Source organism: Panicum hallii, chromosome 8 (genome assembly GCF_002211085.1).
Source record: "Panicum hallii strain FIL2 chromosome 8, PHallii_v3.1, whole genome shotgun sequence".
NCBI lineage: Eukaryota > Viridiplantae > Streptophyta > Magnoliopsida > Poales > Poaceae > Panicum > Panicum hallii.
In genome coordinates this window covers 16303450-16315794 of record NC_038049.1, presented here as the reverse complement: position 1 = coordinate 16315794, position 12345 = coordinate 16303450, and the positions used below count along the sequence as shown (strand labels likewise).

At 50.9% G+C, this 12345-nt stretch overlaps 1 pseudogene; it reads right to left on the bottom strand.

The window, feature by feature from the left end:
- The window catches only part of LOC112903649, a 42422-nt pseudogene extending 30334 nt beyond the window's left edge, over window positions 1-12088 (bottom strand).
- Window positions 12089-12345: the final 257 nt, after the last annotated feature.

Below are 12345 nucleotides of genomic sequence, written 5' to 3'. Positions count from 1 at the left end.
TTCAACAACTACAAGTACCGGAGGGTTTCAAGCCAATTGGCATTACCAAGTATGACGGCAAGCAGGCCCCCAACAATGGCTCGCTGTTATTCCACTGCTGTTGAGGTGGCTGGCGGCTCCAACACTACCAAAGTCGTCTACTTTCCGATGGCTTTGGAGCCAGCACCGTTGACTTGGTTGGAAAGCCTCCCCAACGATTCCATCGACTCCTGGAAGGGCTTAAGAAGGTTTTTCATCGACAATTCCAGGGGGCGATAACTCGAGCAGGCACACGGCATGACCTTGCTCAGTGCAAGCAGGAGCGTAATGAACTCCTCCGATCCTACACCCGTCGTTTCTTTGATGTACGGGCAACCATCGCAACATCTCGGAGGAGGACATCATCGACTGTTTCTACAACGGCCTCACAGACCCAGGTATATATCGTGATTTTGGGCGTAACAGGCCGAAAACAGTTGCAGGATTACGCGACATGATGCACGACTGGTCCGAACAAGAAGAAAAGATGCGCGAGAGGTTCCCAAGACGCACCGACCTCAACCAGAAGCGCAACAACGACAACCGGGCTGGCAAAGGCCAGCAGGACTTTTCGGGTTCATCCCGAAAACGCAAGCCAGACGACCTCGTCGCGGCTGTGGAACGTCCTTCGCGTGGCAAGAAGTCGACCACGCAGGAGCAGTTTGAAAAGCTTCTGCAGAAGAAGTGCCCGTGGTGTGTCAACTCTAAACACGCAGCGATCGACTGCTTTCAGCTCAAGCGTACCTTCAGCTCTCCTGGAAATGGGCAAGACAAACAAGTCGACGGGCAAAGAGCCCGAAGACGAGGAACAGGGAGATAAATCGGAGACGCCCAAGTTCCAGGATGCCTCCAAAACCGTCAATGTCATCTTTGGCGGTGACGAAGATTTTTGCTCCAGGCGGGAACAAAAGTTGCTGCTACGAGAACTTCTATCAGTCGAACCGGCGGTGCCACGACCGCTCCGATGGTCGGAGGTCCCCATATCATTTTCCCGTGACGACCAATGGACCAGCTTTTCCGAGCCTGGAAGTTCCCACTGGTGCTGGGATCCGTGGTCGCAGAAGTCAAGCTTACTCGGGTTCTTATCGATGGTGGGAGTGGACTCAATCTTATCTTCGCCAGCACGTTGAAGAAGATGGGTCTGGACCTTACCAACAAGCTTACCCCGAGCAAAGCTCCCTTTTACGGTATTGTTCCTGGCAATGCCGCGCATCCGCTTGGGACAGTTGTTCTTCCAGTCACTTTCGGGACGAGGGAGAATTATCGTACCGAGTTCATCAAGTTCGAGGTGGCCAGCTTCGAATCTTCCTACCACGCCATACTGGGGAGGCCGGCGCTCGCCAAGTTCACGGCGGTGCCACATTATGTCTACTTGCTTCTCAAGATGCCAGGACGTAACGGTGTGCTCACGCTCCGAGGCGACTTGAAGAAGTCCTATGATTGTAACCAAGAAGCCATCCAGTATGCATCGACTTCCCGCGTGCCAGATGCTCCCGCTGAAGTACTCGCGGCCGCACAGCAACTCTCTCAAGCCGAGCTGGACATCCCGACGAAGAAGGCGAGTAAATCGGGCGTCAAGTGGACGGGCGAGGTGGCTCTCAAGACGATCCAGCTCCAAGAAGGCGATTCATCTAAGACAGCCATCATCGGCGCGGGCTTGGGTGACAAATAGGAACTTGCGCTCGTCAGTTTCCTGCGGGCTAACCGAGACATATTCGCATGGAAGCCATCGGATATGCCAGGGGTGCCCAAGGAGCTGATCGAGCATAGTCTTAATGTGTACCCACAGGCTGTACCAAAGAAGCAACGACTTCGTCGTTTTGCCCCCGATAAACGGGAGGCTATCAAACGGGAAATAGCTAAACTCCTCGCGGCTGGATTCATTAAAGAAGTAATCCACCCAGAGTGGGTAGCTAACCCCGTCCTTGTATTAAAAAAGAACAAAGAATGGAGAATGTGTGTCGACTATACCGATCTCAACAAGCATTGCCCAAAGGATCACTTTGGGCTCCCTCGCATCGATCAGGTAGTCGACTCAACCGCAGGTTGCGTATTGTTATGTTTCCTTGATTGTTACTCAGGTTACCACCAGATCGCTCTCAAGGAAGAAGACCAGATCAAGACCGCGTTCATCACCCCGTTTGGGACTTATGCCTACAAGACGATGTCTTTCGGGTTGAAGAACGCTGGCGCCACCTATCAGCGGGCAATTCAGATGTGCTTTGCTGATCAGCTACACCAGAACGTGGAGGCCTACGTGGACGACGTGGTTGTGAAAACTTGAAGTCCCGAGGGCCTCATCGCGGATCTGGAGGAAAGTTTCGCCAGCCTAAGGAAGTACCGATGGAAGCTTAATCCGACTAAGTGCGTTTTTGGTGTTCCGTCAGGAAAACTGCTCGGGTTCATAGTCAGTAACCGGGGCATTGAGGCCAACCCTGAAAAGATTACTGCCATCACTGATATGGAGGCACCTGCCACAATCAAAGATGTACAGAAACTTACAGGGTGCATGGCAGCTCTCAACAGATTCATCTCCCGGCTCGGGGAGAGAGGATTACCTTTTTTCAAACTCTTAAAACGCCAGGACAAGTTTCATTGGACAAAGGAAGCCGAGCGGGCTCTGCAGGATCTCAAGCAACACCTACAGTCGCCCCCAATCCTCACGGCTCCACTACCGGGTGAGACCCTTTTACTTTACATTGCGGCAACTACCCATGTTATCAGTAGTGCCATTGTTGTCGAACGTTCCGAGGAAGGCCATGCTTTTGGCGTGCAGAGGCCTGTGTACTTCGTCAGTGAGGTACTCTCGGAGTCTAAGGAGCGGTACCCGGCGGTCCAGAAGCTTCTCTATGGCATATTGATCACCTCAAGGAAATTACGTCACTACTTCGATGAGTACCAGATCACCGTTATCACGGACTACCCGCTGGCGGATATCCTACATAACCAGGACGCCACGGGGCGTATTTCAAAGTGGGCAGTAGAACTGGGGGCTTTGTCGATCGACTTCAAGCCACGCACTGCAATCAAGTCCCAAGCTCTAGTCGACTTCATGGCAGAGTGGAGGGAGAATCAAGTTCCAAGACCGGTTGACAAGCCAGAACATTGGACCATGTATTTTGATGGTTCCCTCAAGCTCGATGGCGGCGGCGCCGGAGTTTTATTCATTTCCCCACGAGGCGAACAACTCAAGTACGTCCTCCAAATTCTCTGGGAGGTATCCAATAATGAAGCCGAGTATGAAGCCTTGCTTCACGGGCTTCGTTTGGCGATATCACTAGGGATCAAGCGGCTACTCGTATACGGCGATTCACTTTTGGTCGTTCAGCAAGTCAACAAGGAGTGGGACTGCAACAAGGAGACCATGGAAGCCTATGTACAAGAGGTCCGCAAGCTAGAAAACAAATTTTCTGGCATAGAGGTTCATCATGTGCTGCGGGAACACAATGTTGCTGCCGATGCCTTATCCAAGCTGGGATCAACCCGAGCTCAAGTCCGGCAGGGGTATTTGTTCAGGAGCTGACGCATCCGTCCATCAGCCCTTCACCACCGGTTTCCACCACCACTGGCTCCGTACAACCAGAACGGGAGGTGCTGCTGGTTGGTGACGACTGGAGAGGACCTTTCATCGATTTCATCCGAGATCTCGTCTTACCGACCGGGATGGACCCAAAAGCGCTGCTGCCGCCCGCCTCATGCGACGGAGCAAGGGGTTTGTCCTAGTCGAAGACAAACTTTATCGGCGGGGCGCACGATCCGGAGTACTCATGAAATGCGTCACAACAGAAGATGGTCTGGACATATTGCGAGAAATACACGAGGGCGTGTGTGGTAACCATGCCGCCTCAAGGTCACTGGTTGGCAAAGCATACAGAGCCGGTTTCTGGTGGCCTACCTCCGTGTCCGACGCCGAAGATCTGGTACGTCGATGTCAGAACTGCCAGTTCTTCGGTAAGCAAACTCATGTCCCGGCCCACACCCTCATCACCATACCACCTTCCTGGCCGTTCGCTTGCTGGAGCCTCGACATGATTGGGCCCTTCACAACGGCGCCGGGAGGTTTTACTCATGTTCTGGTGGCTATCGATAAGTTCACCAAGTGGATCGAGTTCAAGCCGATCGCCAAGCTTACTCCAGACAGGGTGGTCGACTTCATCTCCGACATCTTACATCGTTTCGGCTTCCCCAACACTATTATCACTGACTTGGGTTCAAATTTCACGGCCAACCAATTCTGGGAATTCTGTGAAAACTCATCCATCGAGGTTAAATATGTTTCAGTGGCTCACCCAAGGGCAAATGGGCAAGTCGAGAGGGCGAATGGTTTGATTATCGATGGCCTCAAGAAAAGACTTTACGACGCCAACAGCAAAAAGGGCGGGAAGTGGATTCACGAGTTGCCACACGTAATCTGGGGGCTCAGGACTCAACCTTCAAAGGCCACAGGGCAGACCCCATTCTTCCTTGTCTACGGCTCCGAGGCGATTCTTCCAGCAGATATCATGTGGAAATCCCCAAGGGTTGAGATGTATACAGAAGGCGAGGCGGACGAAGCACGACAGCTGGAGTTGGACTCTGTCGAAGAGGCTCGCTGCTCTGCTCTCGTTCAGTCAGCCCGTTACCTACAGGGAATCCGGCGATATCATGATCGCAACATTAAGGAAAGGTCATTTAGCATTGGCGACCTTGTCCTTCGTCGCGTTCAGGATGAGTCGGGTTTGCACAAGCTTAACTCAAGATGGGAAGGACCGTTCATCGTCAAGAGGGTTACAAGACCGGGATCTTATCAACTCCGGCACCCCGATGGTCAGGATGTACCCAACTCGTGGAACATCCAGCACCTGCGATGGTTCTACCCCTAGGCAGACTCGTGTCCAATTTATGTTTGTATTCATGGCAAGTTTTACTTTTTCTGGGTCGATTTGGCGGCTTTGTGCCACACAACCCGAAAACGTAAATTCTTGAATATAATGGTGGTGGCTTCTGGCCACGCTCAAGTTCTATATAAAATCGACTACTTGCCGTCGGCACAAAAGTCGTCACGATGCCGATCGTGTTCTTGCAAACTGGTTAGGCCCGTCTGGCTCGGGTTCCATCTAACTCGTTTGGCTACTCCTGCGGTGGTTACACCTAAGGGTAGTCGTCGACTGTTTGCCATGAGCATCCTAGTCGTTGCACCACAGGCCGCGTGTTCCGGGTCCGAGTGGATTCTTTTTGGCAGGATCTTATCTAGCTCACCCGGTGAGCTCTCGCGACGGGCTAAATCGACTACTCTCTGAGTCGCTGCACTCAGAGGTAGCGCGCCTATGCTTCAAAGGAGATGGGGCTTTTAGTCTGCACATAAGGCTACAAAGGAACAAAGGTGGTTTTTTATATTACAAAAGTCTTAAGTATTAACGGTTCAATCCTGGACCATGTTTCCTACAATTTTTTCAGCTACAGGCCGGACCTCTAGCAAATACTCGCGGAAGTTTTCATCAGAACAATCTGCAGCTGCACCCTCCGCGAGTACTTCTAGCCGAGCCTTTGGCCAGAAGGACTTTACAAGGCCTAGGGCATGGCCCACGTAAGATGTGGCAGCCTCGGTGACGAAATTAAGGATCTTTTGTGGCGCCCCGCGAAGACGATCAAGTAGTGGTTGCCTATCTTCCGCACCGTCTTCCTGGGGATCCACCATCTCTACGAGTTCTTGAGCTGCCACCTTCAAATCATCGAGTTCCTTCTGGCGCTGCTCTTTTTCCTCGTCCAAAGTCTTGATCTGCTGGAGGCAGTCGACTAGTTGCTTCTCTGTGTCGGCCATCACCTTCCGCAGACCTTCAACTTCATCTGCGCGGCGATATAGCATGTTCTTCAAATCAGTAAGCAATTCCTCCTTATAATTTAATAGCTGCTTAAGTTCTGCGATGATAAGCAGGTTTCAGATCATGAAGTTATCGACTACGGGTATGACTCCGAGAATTGAGTTCAACATACCTTGATGGGCCTTCCGCTGTTCCTTGAGTCGGCCTTGGAGCTCGATGATGTTCTGCTCGAAGCCGGCTCGCTCCTGCAGCAGCTCATCGATACGCCTGGTGGACTCTTCCAGCTTCGTTGAAGTCTTCTGGTTCATGTCCTACATGTTTTTGGGCGTCAGAGGATATCGATTACAGTTACCAGTGGTCTAGTCAATACTCACCAGAGCAAATGAGTCGATCGCCTTGATCATTTGGCGCAGGCGGCTCAGATCATCCCCTGGGAGGTGCACCTCTTGGAGCATATTGGTGTTTTCCCCTACAGGGGTCGACAACTCGGGTACCTCGCAAGAAGCACCCGCACCCTCCAAAGTTGACGGCTGCGAGGTCCCTGCAAAGGACAAGTGTTAAAGTAGCAATGATTGTGGCACAAGGCAGTGGGATCATTTACCTGCACCGTCGGCGGGAATGGCAGTGGTAGCTTCGACTTGCTCATTGCCGGGGGCTTCGGTTTCTGTGTGCTGGAGCTCGGGTAGTGGTGAATCAAGCATGATTACATCTGCCCTCCCTGCTGGCTCCTGCGCGTCGGGTTGCCCAGGCGACAGCTCGGGGGCCGGTGGCGCCAACTCGAGTTCTGGCGTCACCGCAGCTGTTGATCTGCTTACGACAAAAGCACAACATTTTTACTGTGATCTTTACACATGGCTAAGGGCAAGGTCCAAGGCATTACTTACATCTGGGATCGCGTCATTATCGGCTTCCTCCATACCAGCTTCAACGGTTTCCTTATCACGGTACTCGTGGCTGGAGGAGTTGGTGTACAGGACGAGGGGGCTGGCAGCTCGGGCACGGCGATGTCCGTGACACCTATTGCCGGCGGCGGCGCTGTTTCGGTCGAGGGCGTGAGCTGCCCCGACATTGTGCCTGCCACGGCAATTGTCACATCGCCTGCGACAGAAGGCGATGGATCGGCCCTCTCGCCCTCTATGGGCTCGGCTTCTGGTGCACCTTTTCTGCTGGGGGGCACTTCCGCTACCTTTTGGCGCTGGGAGCCGGGCAAAGAAGATGAGGGGCTGCAAGACAGGGTTGTCATCAGTGTTCAGCAAAACAACTCGACAGTTTTCATGTTTCGACAAACACTTACCCGGCAAGGTCAGTGGCGCTGGCTTTGCGTTTCCTCATATCCCGACGTCGCCGGGGAACGAGAGGTGCGTCGTCCGACCAGTCCACGGATGATCCGGAGGAGTCGTCGGCTTGCACCCTCTCCCCAGCCGCCCGGCTGCCCGTAGCTGATTCGCTGCCAACTTGTTCTTTCTGTGCTTTGGCGGCACTGGGCAGCGTATTGTAAGGCCGGGGCAGATCCGGGTGTGGCGGGTAACTCCGATATAATGCTGATGATTCCTGTATTAAGACAAATCGACAATCAGTTAGTATCAACTCTTCAGATCAAGGGAAGAAGTCGAGAAGTCGAACACTTACTGCTGGTGGTCGATTCTGGGCTGTAAACCCTGCTGGAACATACGGGACAGCATCCACATCTAGTAGAATTCGCCTGACGCGAACAAGCGCAGCATCATCTCCAAGCTCTTCTGCGCACATACGGGATGGGTCTTCAGTACCCATGTACTCGAATCCTAAGGTATGGCGCTGTTGGATGGGTTGAATTCGACGTTTAAAGAATGATAGCATCACAGACGCCCCGGTTACCCCCATCTCTTTGTGTGCGGCAATCAACTCAAGCAGCTCTTTTACTTGGTCCATTTCGGCTTCACTGGGCTCCAATGTCCACTCGCTGCGTTGAACAGGAGGCCTGCCGGACCGCACAGGGAGTTGGGGGGCATGGTTCGTAATGTAGAACCATTGGTGTTTCCACCCAGGGACATTGGAAGGAAATTTGTAAGAAATGTATTTGTCACTAGCGTGTTGCCTAAGCTGGATCCCAGCACCCCCAATTGTAGAAGGATTTTTTGAGGTGGGTTGGGGCTTCATGCGGAAAAGATAGCGGAAAAGCGCCCAATGGGGCTCAATTCCGAGGAAGGCTTCACAAAAGTGGATGAAGATGGAGATATGGCAGATCGAGTTGGGATTGAGGTGTTGCAGCTCAATCCCATAGAAGTAGAGAAGACCGCGGAAGAATGAGCAAGTGGGGAGGGCGAATCCCCGTTCAGAAAAAGAGCAGAAAGAAACAATCTCATCGACGCTTTCCATGGGGAAGGGATCACGAAAAGGAAGGCGCCAATTAATGAGATCCCTCTCTTGAAGCAGACCTCCCAGTACTAAACTCGCAAGATTTTGGCGAGAGCACTTACTAATTGACCATTCGCTGGTCGCCGCCTGCGCTTCCTTCAAGTCTTTTTGGTTGATCTTCTTCGGCGCCATTTCCACCCCTTTTCCACCACGAGTTGTTCGCACAATGCTCGGGGGCTACGGTGGTGGGCTCGAAGTTTTTCGACTACGCAGGGCGGCGAGAGGGTGACGGTCGGACAAGTCAGACTCTAATTGGGATTTTGTTTTTCTGGTGGCGGCGTCAGATCTGAAGGCACAGGGAAAACCCTAACTGACTGCGGGGTTAAATAACCAGCGTTCAGGCAGTGGTTTACTGTGTGAAAGATGAAGCGTCACACAATGGGATTAATTGGATACAGGCAGTTTTTTAGCAGATTTTTTGGGCCGTTACCCGATTTACCATTTTTTCTGGGATAGTTTTTCCGAAAAAAAGAGGTTTTTCGGGTTTCGAGTCTAATTTTTGCTAAATTGCCTCTTCTTAGACTTTATTTTTCCAAAGGAACTCTTTTTTGCCACGACCTTTGGGATCCTTTTTTCCAAAAGATTTGGACTCAAGGCTCGGGGGCTGCGAGACACGTGGCATCAACTACTTATTTTTCGAAAGTACTCGAAGGATAAGGAGAGGAGAAGACTCAAGACTAATTTGACCCTCAGCCTGATTCTTTGATTCAACCTAAGGCTCGGGGGCTACTCCATATGGAGTGCGATTATTCATCGCACCCCATATAAGAGAAGGGATTCGGGGCATGAGCACCTCATAGCTTCGATGCAGCCAAAGGAGTACTCAAAGCAAGATTTCAACACAGAGTTGCGAAGGAAGTCGAAGACTATTTCAGAAGTACTCGAAGAGCCTGCAGTACTCAGCTACGAAGAGATCGGGGGCTTGTCAGACCCGGGGCCACGGGGCTGTGTGCATTAAGGAGTCCGTATTAGACTAGGGGATAGGACATGTCCTGTACCTCATTTATGTTGTATTCTACTCGCATGCGGAGTAGAACTAGTCGATACAGAAGGAAACTACTCGAGTTGTACTTGAGTACGATTCCTAAGCTAGTATCAGGCTAGGATTCATGTAACCCTGTCCCCCCCGGATATATAAGGGCGGGCAGGGACCCCCTCAAAACAGAAGATCACCAGATCAACATCAAGGCAATACAAACCATCATACAGGACGTAGGGCATTACGCATATTGCGGCCTGAACCTGTCTAAATCTTGTGTTGTCTGCACCTTCGAGTTTCTGATCTCGGCGCGTCCCAACCCAAAACCTACCACCTTGGGGATACCCCTCGGTGGGCAGCCGGATAAAACCCGACACCTTCCCCATGCGCAAGTGGGTCTCCATCTTGCCTCTCTCGGATGTTCCCGCCGTCTTCACTAGGTGGAGCTTCAGCAGATCACCAAGGGCATCTCCTGTCTCTCACAACTACCAGCTAATATCTTCACTGAGCACTAAAATATGCATAGAACACAAGCTAATATCTTCACTGAGCTCAAGCACACTTCAAATGCCCAGGACATGGGGTATAAATAGCCCCAACCAAAGAAATTAGCCGTTGCAAACCATTGCAACAATTTGCGTACCACAGACTAAATCGATGCTCACAGGAGGTACCACCGAATTAATCGGTGGCCTCCACCTCAGCTAGCCGTTGGTAGCCAATGTGTCGCTGACTTCTGGGCCCCACAAGCATCACCGACCGATTCGGTGCAAGCTTCTTTTAGACCACCGAACCTTACTGTCTACTCAGAGACGGCCTTCTTCTTTCCAGGACAACTAATTGATTCGGTGGTAGTCTTCGTGGTAATGACCGAATGAATTGGACACACCAAAGACATCTTCCTCAACTTCCTAGGGTCAGTGATTGATTCAGTGATAGTCTTGATGGACTTGACCGAATGAATCGGTCAATTGAGAACCTTATGCTTTGCTGCCCTTGACCACCGAGTGATTCGGTGCTTCATCTGACCCTCACCGATTTAATTGGTCAAAAGGGTCGGTGTGGTTCTGACTTGATTTCTTCATGGGTCTTTGCTTCTTCGATCATTTGAGTGGCTTCCATTACATCCTTGGAACCTATAAACATCTATAAAGATATATCTTGACAAGCACATTAGTTCCAATAATTATGTTGTTATTTAATCATCAAAGTCACAAACAATAGCTTAAGAGCTATTTTCCTTACACTTAGAGCGGATAAAATAAATAAATCAAATGCCATAATACCATTCTCCTTTCCTTCTTTATCCATTTTCTCGCTATTTATGTTTCTTACTTTTTTTGCTCTTTCCTTCCCCTTCCTGTTTCCTCCTTTTCTTGAGTCACGTGGATAACCTATTGGCAAACCTGCTGTAATTCCCATGAAACTCAAAGATTACATGCGTCAAAGTGAGCTATAATTTTTTAGCTTCCTCCACGCAATACAAAATAGCCTCCACATCTCAGAAGTTATTTTTCCTAGCACAGTTTGGTACAAGCCGGTCTGAAAGCCGGGCCCTTCGTTAAACTATTTCCGCTGTGAAAGAACATGAAAATGGTCTAACGTAAGAATGTAAGATCGATGGTTATCATTATTGGAGCAGAGAGCTAGCTATACATCACTCGGTCCGTTGTCATCTGGCGCGAGTCCGCACCGTCTGCAGGTGCGGCAGTTGTGCTGCCACGCTGTACACTTTGAGCCTTTGAGGGTCCACGTAGGCTTTGATTTGCTTTGGTTTCTTTGAGCCGGTTTTTTTGGTCCACGTACACATGACACAGGCGCGGTTTTGGCTGTGTCATGTGCGAAGTGACAAGCGAGCACTAAGTCCGTGCTGGCAGCTGGGCCAGCAGGGGACAGCGAGCGCTGCACCGTTGCTATTTGCTATGTGCTGTGCTCATGGCTGTTTCATGGTCCCAGCTCGCTTTCTCCGTTCCAAAATATTAGTCGTTTTATTTTTTCTAATTTTATATATTTTAGTATACATCTTGATATATATGTAGATACATAGCAAATACAATAAATCTAAAATTCACAAAACAACTTATATTTTGGAACGGAATGAGTAATTAGGATAATTAGGATGAAATGTCAAGATGAGTTTGCTGCCAAATTCACAAGAGCTCCTCGAGCATATAAGATTGCAAGACTTGACTCCTGCGAAGCAATATCGAAGCTGTAGTTCTGTGATCTGAATATGTGATACATTAGCAAGTGGCAGCCCTACTTTCTCTACACACGGTTTGACCAAGTAACATTAGGGTCTGTTGTGGCTCCGATGGAATTAAATCTGTTACAAATATTTTATTTGGATGACCTCATCAACAGTAAAAGGAAAAAAGGAAAAGGCGCGGGACAGACACCAAAGACTTGGTTCTCGCGCACGACGCATGATTCGCGTTCATCGTGCGTGATGGGCGATGGCGCCCACGTTCCAGTTCTTGCCGGCACCACCGCTGCCTTTTACCCCCTATAAATATGTACTGTTGACATCAATAAAGAATTGCTCCATTCACTTTTACTCTCTACTTTCTACTGTTACAACACTGTAACGCAACACATTATCAGCGCTGTTGGCTCTCGCCAACTGAGAAGGAGAAGATCGACGGTGACAGCAAGGATAAGATGCTACGGCACTCACCCACCATACAGCAACGGTAAGATGCCAAGGCACTCACCCACCATGCTTCACCTCCATCGTGTTCTCCGTCAGCAGCTCCTGGAGGGACTCAGAGCTCCAGTACGCCATCCTCACTGCAGCAGGAATACCTTCACCAACTATCTGGCTCCATCTGCTGGCCATCGTGGACGACTCGGTGGACGCTGTGGTGGAGGCGCTGTTGAAGTAGCTCACCATGCCGACAACCTCGCCGCTCGCCGAGGGCCTCCAGTGCCGCCGGACACCTGCTTCGCCTAGGGACACATCCTCGTGTGCTACCCGCGCCACTGCCTGTCCCATGGATGGACAACAATGGTGCGGGTCGAGTACTGGGAACCGCCGACGCCATAGGAGGTCACCTCCTTCTACCCCTCCCAGGGATGGACCACCTGTGTCCACGATGAGGGCGGGCCTTTGGCGGCTGCACAACATGCCTATTGCCTCGCCTCGCCACA